The following is a 10,674-nucleotide window of genomic DNA, read 5'->3' on the forward strand; positions in this document are numbered from 1 at the left end:
CTCCCTGATCCGAATGGATACGGCGTGGAAAACCATAAATGAGAAAGAAGTCATTCCAGAGACGACGAGCAACTGACTTGGCGGTCTGGTTCTTGCATGGGAAGGCAGGTGCCATCTTGGAGAAATGATCAGTCACGACTAGAACATCTACAGACTTTTTTCCTTGCTCCGCGGTCCAAAAGTCAATGCAGACTAACTCCATAGGCTCAGAGGTGACAATGTTCTTGAGTGGTGTGCGGCTGTGTGGCTCAGGTGTCTTCCCTACTATGCAACGTTGACAGCACCGGACATAGTTGACAACATCACATTCCATGCCACACCAGAAGAACCGTTGCCTGACCAGAGACAAGGTACGGTGCTGGCCTTGGTGACCTGCTGAGTCATGGAGGCCCTGGAGGACTTTCTGCTTCAGTGAATCAGGCACTATGAACTGCAAGATCTTCTTGTTCATCTGGGGATCTTTCCTTATCTTGTACAGCATGCCATTCTGTATGGTAAGTTTACTCCAATGTTTCAACAGTCTGATCACAGCGCGTGACTCTACAGCTCTTTCACGTTTGGTCGGTCTCTTGTGTCTCTGTACATAGTACATGACTCTGCTTATCATGCTGTCTTGCTCTTGTTGACCGACAAGCCGGCTCTGTGGGAGTGCAATGGACTGGTCTTCCTTCTGCAGAAGATTGAGGGCAGCATCTGTTCCCATCACTTGACTCACACCGCCAGTAGACTGAGCATTCAGGATGGCAGCGACTTCCTCCGATGCAATTGAGCCTCTCAAGTCCGGTGTAACTGCCATTTGCACTGACTCGTGTCAACGCTCTTCCACCGTCATCCGCAACAGCCTGACAGTTGTTGGACACTCTGAACACCTCTTGCACAGTTTTGTCGTTCACACCACTGACCTGATCCAACAGTGAGGTATACGGCTCGGTGACAAGGCGATGACCCACACACGACTGGACAAACAGCTCGCGGCTCAAAGCGTCAGCTACGATGTTCTTTGGGCCGGGAATGTACTTCAAGTCGAAGTCGTATGCAGCGAGCTTTGCCACCCACCGTTGTTCACAAGCATCAAGTCTGGGTTTGGTCAGAATATATGTCAAAGGGTTATTGTCAGTCCATCTGGTAAAGTGTCTGCCCTTCAACCAATGACTGAATTTGTCGCATACTGGAATGGGATGAGAACCATCACCGGACACGGGAAAGGGCGCAGCACTGTGGAGGGGAATATTGAACGAGCGAATGAACTTAACAGCTTTTTCAATCGGTTCAGCTCCCCCACCACTCCCGGCTCCTCGTCCCAGGCCTCTCCTGGCCTACAGACCTCTCCTGGCCCTACAGGCCTCTCCTGGCCCTACAGACCGCTCCACTGATGCTCCCTCCTCCTGTGCTTCCTCTCCTTCCACCCCTGCCACTTCTCCCGAGCCCATTCCAAGAACTGCGAAGCTCAACGGCCCCACCTCAACCACTGGACTTCCAACCTCGCCACAACCTCCTGCTCCCACCACGACCGAGACCATCATCACTGCAGACCTGGTGACGACAACGCTGAGGAGGCTCCGTCCCTACAAGGCGGCTGGACCAGATAAGGTCTCCCCAAGACTCCTCCGAGCCTGTGCTTCGGAACTAGGGGACCCCCTGCAACAATTGTTCAACCTCAGTCTGCGGCTGGGGAGGGTCCCGTCACTGTGGAAGACCTCCTGCATTGTCCCTGTACCCAAGAAAGGACGCCCTACTGAGCTCAACGACCACCGACCGGTCGCTCTTACCTCCCACGTAATGAAGACCCTAGAGCGACTGGTCCTGGAGCTCATGCGTCCACAGGTGCAGGGTGCTATGGACCCTCTCCAGTTTACCTATCAGGCCAAGGTTGGGGTGGACGATGCTGTCTTGTACCTCCTCCACCGCATACTCTCCTACCTGGACGCCGGGGGCTGTGCCGTCAGAGTGCTCTTCTTCGACTTTTCGAGTGCCTTCAACACCATCCAGCCCCAGCTCCTGCAGGATAAACTGACCTCCATGGCTGTGGACCCCTACCTCGTGAGCTGGATTACGGACTACCTAACGGACAGACCCCAGTACGTCCGTATGGGGACTGTTTGTCTTCTATGGTGACCAGCAGCACGGGGACGCCACAGGAGACTGTTCTATCCCCCATTCTCTTCACCCTCTACACATCGGACTTCAAGCACAACTCGGATACATGCCACATACAGAAGTACTCCGATGACACCGCGATAGTGGCATGTATCCGGGAGGGTGATGGGGGGGGGTACAGGGCATTGGTGGCTGACTTCGTGGAGTGGTGCCAACAGAACCAGCTCCAGCTCAACGTCTCCAAGACAAAGGAGATGGTTCTGGATTTCCGGCGGGCACCTCCCTCTCCACAGCCGGTGATCATCAAAGGCAGTGAGGTGGAGGTGGTAGAAAACTATAAGTACCTGGGACTGCAGCTAGACAGCAGACTGGACTGGTCACTCAACTCGAACTGTGTGTACAAGAAGGGGCAGAGCAGGATGTACTTCCTAAGGAGGCTGGCCTCCTTCAACATCTGTCCTAAGCTCCTTTTCATGTTCTATCAGTCCGTAGTCTCCAGTGTGCTGTCATACGCCATTGTGTGTTGGGGTGGGGGGGCCAGGAAAAGAGATATGGACCGTCTGAACAGACTCATCCGCAGAGCAGGCTCAGTGGTTGGGCTGAGCCTGGACTCTGTGGATATGCTTCTGGAGAGCAGGACCATGTCTAAAATTAAGGCTATCATGAACAACACCAGGCACCCCCTACACACCACCTTCTCCCAGCAGAGAAGCACCTTCAGCGGCAGACTGCTGTCACACAGCGCCTCCACAGAGAGGCTGAGGTCCTCCTTCGTGCCCCGTGCCATCAGGGGGTACAATGACTCTCTCAGGAGGAGCGGGGGGGAGGTGGCGAGGTCAGCATGGGGTTGAAAATGGATTTAATTTAATTTTAATTTTAATTTAATTTTATACTGTTATATATATATATATATATAATTTATTTATTTATTATACTGTTTTATATTTTAATTCAATTTTGTACTGTTTAGATTTTATTTTATACTGTTTATATTTTAATACTGTAATATTTTTAAATTTTATACTGTTTAGATTTTAGTTATAGTTTAGTATATAAGTCCTTTTAGTGCTGCATGTGTCTGTCTGTTAGTGTAATGTATGTCTTGTGGTATGTCCTGTGATGTCAGTGTTTCCTTTTCTCCTGGTGTTTATCCAGTATTATTTGTTATGTAATGCCTGAGCAGTGGCTATATGCAATTTCCTCCGGGATTAATAAAGTATCTATCTATCTAGCTATCTATCTATGTGGCAGCGGATAGGCATCCTTCACAGTTCTAGCGTTAAGCCATCTAAAGTCGGTGCAAACTCTGAGGTCTCCATTCCGTTTCCATATGAGAACGAGTGCAGATGCATAGTCACTGCTCGACTTCTGAATAATACCTTTTTCTTCCATTTCATTCAGAGTCGTTCTCAGTTTCTCATACTGGCTTGGCGGTATGCGTCTGTAGGGCAGACAAAACGGCTTGTCGTCGACAAGATGGATGCGATGCACAAACCCTTTAGCCTCTCCGCAGTCCATCTTGTGTCGAGAGAAGATCGACTCATACCGTTCGATGACGCGAAGCAGCTTGTCCTTCCACTGCAGTGACACTTCACATGACCCCAGGTCAATGTCCTGCAGCCCCAGAGTCTCCAGTGCACGCACCATGTCCTCTTCTGACCTCAGATGCACATCCTCGCTCTGCACAGACTGCGTGTTACACTTGACTTCCTCTGTTTTGGGGAGCTCTTCCACTGCGATACAGGGGGACACATCTGCGATTTTGGCGTTCCTTCTCAATACCACCACTTTTTCAGTGGGATTAATGACTTTAACTGGGACCCATCGATCTCCCCAAAGTGGAGTAACAACTCTCCAAACGAGGATTTGTTTGGGTCTGGCTCTTGACTGGGTTGGCTCAACGACCACCGTACTGCCCGCTGACATCAAAGCTGACTCGGGTAACTTACCCCAGACAAGGTGCTCACTCTGTGGTTTCAGTGTCACACAACTCTTGACTTTCACTGTCCCCCCCCTTATCTGGAATGCATTCTCCTCTCCATCTTTCTGTGTTGGAAAGCAGTGACAGGAATTGGCAGTGGTCATCGGTTTGACCATTGTTGGGTGAGGAGACCATCCTCCAGTAGCCGTCAGTGCTCTTCAGTTGAGCTAGAATATGCTTGATGGCATTACTGCCAAGGATTATCTGTTCTGTCTGGCCTGGGACAACCATCACTGGAACGATCATTCTGCATCCATAAACGTTCACATCAAGCTCATACATGTCTTTGGGGGAAACGCGGTGTCCACCGCAGCCTATAATGACATAGTCATCAGCTGTGTCTCTTTTCATGTCAGGGCATTGCTGCAGCAAGGACTCGACAGCAGACTCACTCATTGTGCAGGCCATCGATCCACTGTCTAGTAACGCTTTGAAGGTGGGGCCATTCTCCACAGTCACAGGTGTGTAGAACAGGCTGTCGGTCTCTGCTATTCTCTGGGATCCCTGAAATATCAGTTTCTTGGATGAGGGTATTGTACCGCTGTACAACTCATAGAGGGATTCATTATCTTGCATGTCAGGTGTCTCAATATTGGTGGGAGGCTTAATTGTTCGATCTGCACTGTCCTCCCCTGTGTGCAGACCAGTCAGTTTCCCTGAGGCTGTGGGGTAGCCTTCTTTGTCGGACAGTTACGGCGTGAATGGCCAGGAGCATGGCACTTAAAGCAGAGTCTCTTATCCCGACAATGGGAGAAAGCACTGTGTTCATCATCTTTGCAAATAATGCATGGCTTGTCAGTGAAACCATCAAATCCGTTCTCAGGTCGCCTGAGTGGAGCACTCCTCCTCGCTTGTGACTGATCAGAGGCTCCACGCAGCAGAACCTTCTCCAACATATTCATCACCTCCGCTAGGGGAACATACTGTTGGCTCTGTGTCTGAAGTAGCTCTTGACAGCTGTGCGTAGGGGCTGGACCATGGCTCACCTCAGCTTTGTGAACTGCAACGTCCATCCGCTCCACAGGCTGTACTGGGGAAGTTACTTTGCAGCTAATCTCGGCATGGTACTCGTTCAGCACCTCTAGTACTTCACATGCTGTCCATCTGTCGATTGTCTTAGACCTGAAAGTGAGGGCTAGGTCTTTGCAGGGACAGTTCCTAATAAACATGCGAGTCACCTCCATTTCAGGGTTGTCCAGTGTTTTGCCCTGCTCTCTCAGACAGTCAGCGGCGAGGTCAGCTGCTCTGTTTGGTCTCAGCCAGTAGTCATAGGGATCTTCGTGGCCATTAGGCAAAGTCGAGTAAAAGTCGGCTAAAGGGACAGCAGAGTACCTAGTACAACTAAAATGCTTTCTGAGTAGAGCATAAATCATATCAGGGTGAGCATGCACGTCAATGTTGCTGTTCCTAATGCCAAACTTAACTACATCCTTAGCTTTTCCCCTCAAATGCATAAGGATTTCCTCAGCCTGATCTTCAACCCTCATAGTACTCCTCTTAATGAATGTTCTCATCAGATCTTCCCATTCGTGCACTTTGATAGCGTCTGAGCCATCCCCCACAAATGATGGTGGTTCCTTAACCTTTCTCTGTGTCACAACCTGAACCTGGGATACATCAGACACATGTATAGGCTGACTCGGTGTGCTCTCTACATTTAGTGTGGCAGAACTAGGAGCTACTGTGTTTTGTAGTTGAATATGTGACATGATGCTGTCTGCCAATTGATGACCTATCTCCTGAATAACAGTTCTCATCTGATTGGTTACACACGCAGAACTGTCACTTGTAGGATGTGGTGTAGATGCAATCTGAGGCACAGGTGGGCTGGTGTGTTGGTCAGCTGCATTAGGAGTGCTGGCACTAGAGATTGCCTCTAGTGGGGGCATTCCAACATCTGGGGCAGGACTGTCAATAGAAAAAGGGATGGGTGTTGGCATACCCCTGCCCCTACCAATATGAAGGGGTGTGCTAAACCGTGGAATAAACATATTATTCTGAATAGACATGTTTCAAAACAGTACAGTCCACCCCAATATGTGAAATCATCAATCAGAAAATGGCAAATAAATCAAAAATAATAAAATAAAAAGAGCAATCTGTGTAACACACTATAACTGGTGTGACACATAAAGTTCCCGTGTCACTGTGACATACTGTACAGTGTACAGTAAACACTCTCACTGCAAGACCCGCTACTCTAGTAACTGTGAACACAAAATACTGTGAGCTGATGGCTTCATGAAGCGATGTGGCAGGCAGGATGGTCACCGGTTCGATGAGCTTGATAGAAGATCCGGGTCACGGCACCAATGTGACTGCTGTGTACCCGTCCCGCCAAGAATCCACACACACACAGGCTGGTTAGATGATGTGGTTTTACTTAGGGTAGCCTGCAATGAGTGGTCAACAACAGACACATACAATGTGATAAGCACCTCCACTGGTATGGCGTCGGAGCAGGGTGCTGGGCAGAACTGACGCCAGTATATGACATATTAATATTTTACAATTACCTTAACTGCATATAAAATGTCTTAATATAATGAATTTTAACAAGTGATCGTATAGTGGTGAATGTTGTTTTTTTTACAAGTAATTGCATACAACATGTTTTAACTTATTTTAACCAACATCATCGTTTTTTTAAATATATTTTATGAATTAGAAATATGAAATAGAAAATATAAACGTACAATCCAAGACTCAATATAAAATAAATAAAGAAGTAGCGTAATGGCGCTCTTTAGAGGGAGCTTACAGATAACAGTGGCTCCGCCTAAAAAGGCAGCGCTACACATGTACGTCTTGAATATTAAACGTCACGCATAGTGCAACAACATTTACCTGCAATGAGTGGTCAACAACAGACATATACAATGTGGTAAGCACCTCCACTGGTATGGCGTCTATATAGGGGGAAATAATATTGACTTCAATACAAAATATAGCATGCTAATGTGAGCAACAACAAAACGATACAAAACATAAATGCACAGAGATACCATGACAAGTGCTGTTACTTCTCTGTTAATCGTATAACAAATCTCACGTTAGCTTTTGTGTAATTTGCATATTTTGCGGAGCACAACATCCGACCATCTTACCGGAGCAGGGTGCTGGGCAGAACTGACACCAGACATCTGCTTCCGATCTGTTTTATATAGACTCCAGTAGAGGGCGCTATTGAACCTCTCAAAGCAGGGTGAACTATATGCATAGTTTAGCAGGAATTTCACAAAAATAAATAAAGTATTTCTTATACACGTTACAGTAGTAATCATGTTTGTGTTTGTGACTGCATGGGAATCAAAGTCTGACATTTGTTTTTGTATGTTTATTTCAGTTTTACAGCACTTTTCAGTAAAATATCAAACCTGCCTGAAGACTCAGATGTTTTATTGAGAAATTGCTTAACGATCTGCCAAGTTAGAAGTCAGCTATATTCTTGCGAAGGCAGAATAGATATGAAATAACATGTTGAAAAACGGTAGTTTTCTAGCGTCTTGGAACGGATTAAGATCATTTACATTATTTGTAATGGGGAAAATGTATTTGGAATTCGAACAAATCGGTATTTGAACAGCCTTCTGGAACGAATTGTGGTTGGAAACCGAAGTTTGCATGTAATACTTGACGTGTCCAAAATTGGTGTATAGCTCGCACTATTGAAGTAACCCTTTTGTACTGATCTTTGGTGTAGTAAAAATTCTTGTCCGTCTTTATTGCTCATATTTCTCCAACTCCTCTGCACTCCTGATCACCATTGTTTTCATCTGGTCCGGAGAAACACCCTTGTTTGTCCAGGTGTTGTCGAACAGTCCATTCTTTTTCAGTTGTCGAGCTTTTTTAGCAATATCAGCATTCTTTTTAGTGAGATTCTCATTAGAGGGACAGTAAAGTTAATTTTAAGTAACATGTTATTTATCATTATGAAAAATAGGAGAAAAAATTAATTTTATACTGTATGTGTAGCATCATCCCTTTGGTCACAAAAGCTTAAAATCTGCGCCGCAGTAGCTTCCGCATTCAGTGGTCACGTGGGCGTCATACATCACTGGCGCCCAACATAGCTTGGTAACCATAAGAAACAATGCAATCCACGACGTGATTAACTCCACAAATATCATGGTTACCTGCACGGTGAAGGGTTGTGTCAACAGAATATCAAGAAAATACAAAGACAAGGACCTATCATTCTTTAGAATACCTTCTGGAAAGCTAGGAAGGAGATGCAGAGCACGGATAAACCGGGACAATATGACCAAGGATCCGAGGATCTGTCATGAGCACTTTACCTTAGAGGATTTCCAAAGAGATTTGAAGGTAAGATCATTTTTGGACAAGAGGATTTCCAAAGAGATTTGAAGGTAAGATCATTTTTGGACAACCCGTAGTATTTATTCCCAATTCCCAAGGTTTAGTGGATAATCAATTAATGTCTGGAGCTACTGGAGGTATTGTATAAATGTTTTTATGACCAAATTAATGTAGCCGCAAGAGGACACAAACCAGTGTCTTATTGTGCCGGTCCCAAGCTCGGATAAATACAGAGAGTTCATCAGGAAGGGCATTCAGCGTAAAACTTTTGCCAAATCAAACATGCGAATCAAAGCTATGACGTCGAGGCCTGGGTTAACAACGACCGCCATCGGTGCTGTTGACCTACAGGGTGCCGGAGGAAATTGGACTACTGTTGGTTGAAGTATCCCATTGACCGGCTACCGATGCTAACGTGCTAGCTGATCAATGGGATTTTCCATATCATTTTAGCATTCAGCTAGTCACCATTCGTTACTGTTGCACTGTGTGGTATTAATTTTCTAAGGATCGATAGACCCTTCTCTGTGTTTTCTTGATGTTCTGTTGACACAAGCGTTCACTGCGCAGGTAACCATGATTTTTTTGGAGTTAATCGCGTCGTGGATTGCATAACATAATATGGAAAATCCCATTGACCGGCTAGTGCGTTAGCATCGGTAGCCGGTCAATGGGATTTTCCATTGACCGGCTACCGATCATTCTAAAACCTGGGATAAGTCGCTAGATGGTTTACTGTAATGATACATGAAGGAAAATATAATCAAATAAAGTCTCAGTTTCTTTGTATTTCACTTAATAATTCATTCATTCATTCATTTTCCAACCCGCTTAATCTGCTAACGCAGGTCGCGGGGTAGCCAGTGCCTATCCTGGCAGTCTCAGGGCGTGAGGCGGGGGACACTCCGGGCACGACGCCAGTGCACCGCGGAGCCACATGGAAACAAACAACCACTCACACACACACTCACTCCTATGGTCAATTTTGGGACCAGCCAATTAACCTGAAGCGCATGCTTTTTTGAGGTGGGAGGAAGCCGGAGAGCCCGGAGAGAACCCACGCAGACACGGGGAGAGCATGCGAACTCCGCACAGAGCGGGACTCGAACCCGGGTCCGCTGTGTTGTGAGGCAGCAGCGCTAACCACTGCGCCACCGTGCCGCCCTTCACTTAATAATGTTATAGCTAAATACATTGTGAAATGGGCGTCCACCGTTTAGCAGCGGACGCCGGCTGTGTAATTTGTTTGGTTCTCTGTTGTAGGTGGAGACTGACACTGGAGACTGACACTGGGGAACCGTATAAGGGAGAAGCAACCAACCAGAGAACGACACGATGTATATGTGCTAATGCAACGGTTCCCAAACTTTTCAGTCCACGCACCCACTTTTACCTCCCAACTTAACTGACGCACCCCAAAGTTATTAAATGGTAACAAATATGCTACTCCGCCACAAAGAATCAAAATAACATAGGCCCAAGTTCAACATCATATTTTCTCTTTAGACTACGAGTCACATTGTGTTCTTTACACCCTTCTCCCGATGAAGTGTACGGGTGAGTTTTCTGTGTTCTGTGCTCCTCATTTTCAGTTTCCCCTGTCTCGTCATCATCACTCTCTTTTTCCTGCTCGATTTCTTCAGCCTGCTCTCAGTTGTGGCCAATGTATCCTGTCCTCTTTCATTTCTCCCAGATTTAATATCGGACAGACTGCCCGTTTTCTACCAGTTATGCATTTCGGCATATTATTGTTGTTGCTATCACAACAAGCTAGCACGTCCTAATGTATAGCGGCTCATCCTTAAGGTGGAGCCTAGTGACGGGCATAATATCTATGATCCTCTGGAATGTGTTGTTCCTGGTTCATACAACACCAGATTTTGTGTGTTTAGAAATATTGTATTAGGGCAAAAATACATGTTTGATAAACGAGACAATGTGTTTCTTGTTCTTCCTTCCGGTTTTGAACACGCACAACTGCTCTTGGTGGACTTCGGGATAAAAGTCCGATTACCTAATATACAGTAAACCATGCAGCGACTCATCCCAGGTGTCTTCATCTGAATCACATTCTGACAGAGATATCCAACGAGTTCTGTCCCGTTGTGGTTTACTGTGTGTATGGAAAAGTTGATTGCGCTACCGATGCTAACGGGCTAGCCCGTCAATGGGATTTTCCATATTATGTTAACATTTAGCTAGCGGCCATTCGTTACTGGTGGACTGTGTGGAATTAATAACTAATTTATATTAAATGACTCGTCTATCACTTTTGT

This window comes from Antennarius striatus, chromosome 9 (assembly GCF_040054535.1).
Source record: "Antennarius striatus isolate MH-2024 chromosome 9, ASM4005453v1, whole genome shotgun sequence".
Taxonomy (NCBI): Eukaryota; Metazoa; Chordata; class Actinopteri; order Lophiiformes; family Antennariidae; genus Antennarius; species Antennarius striatus.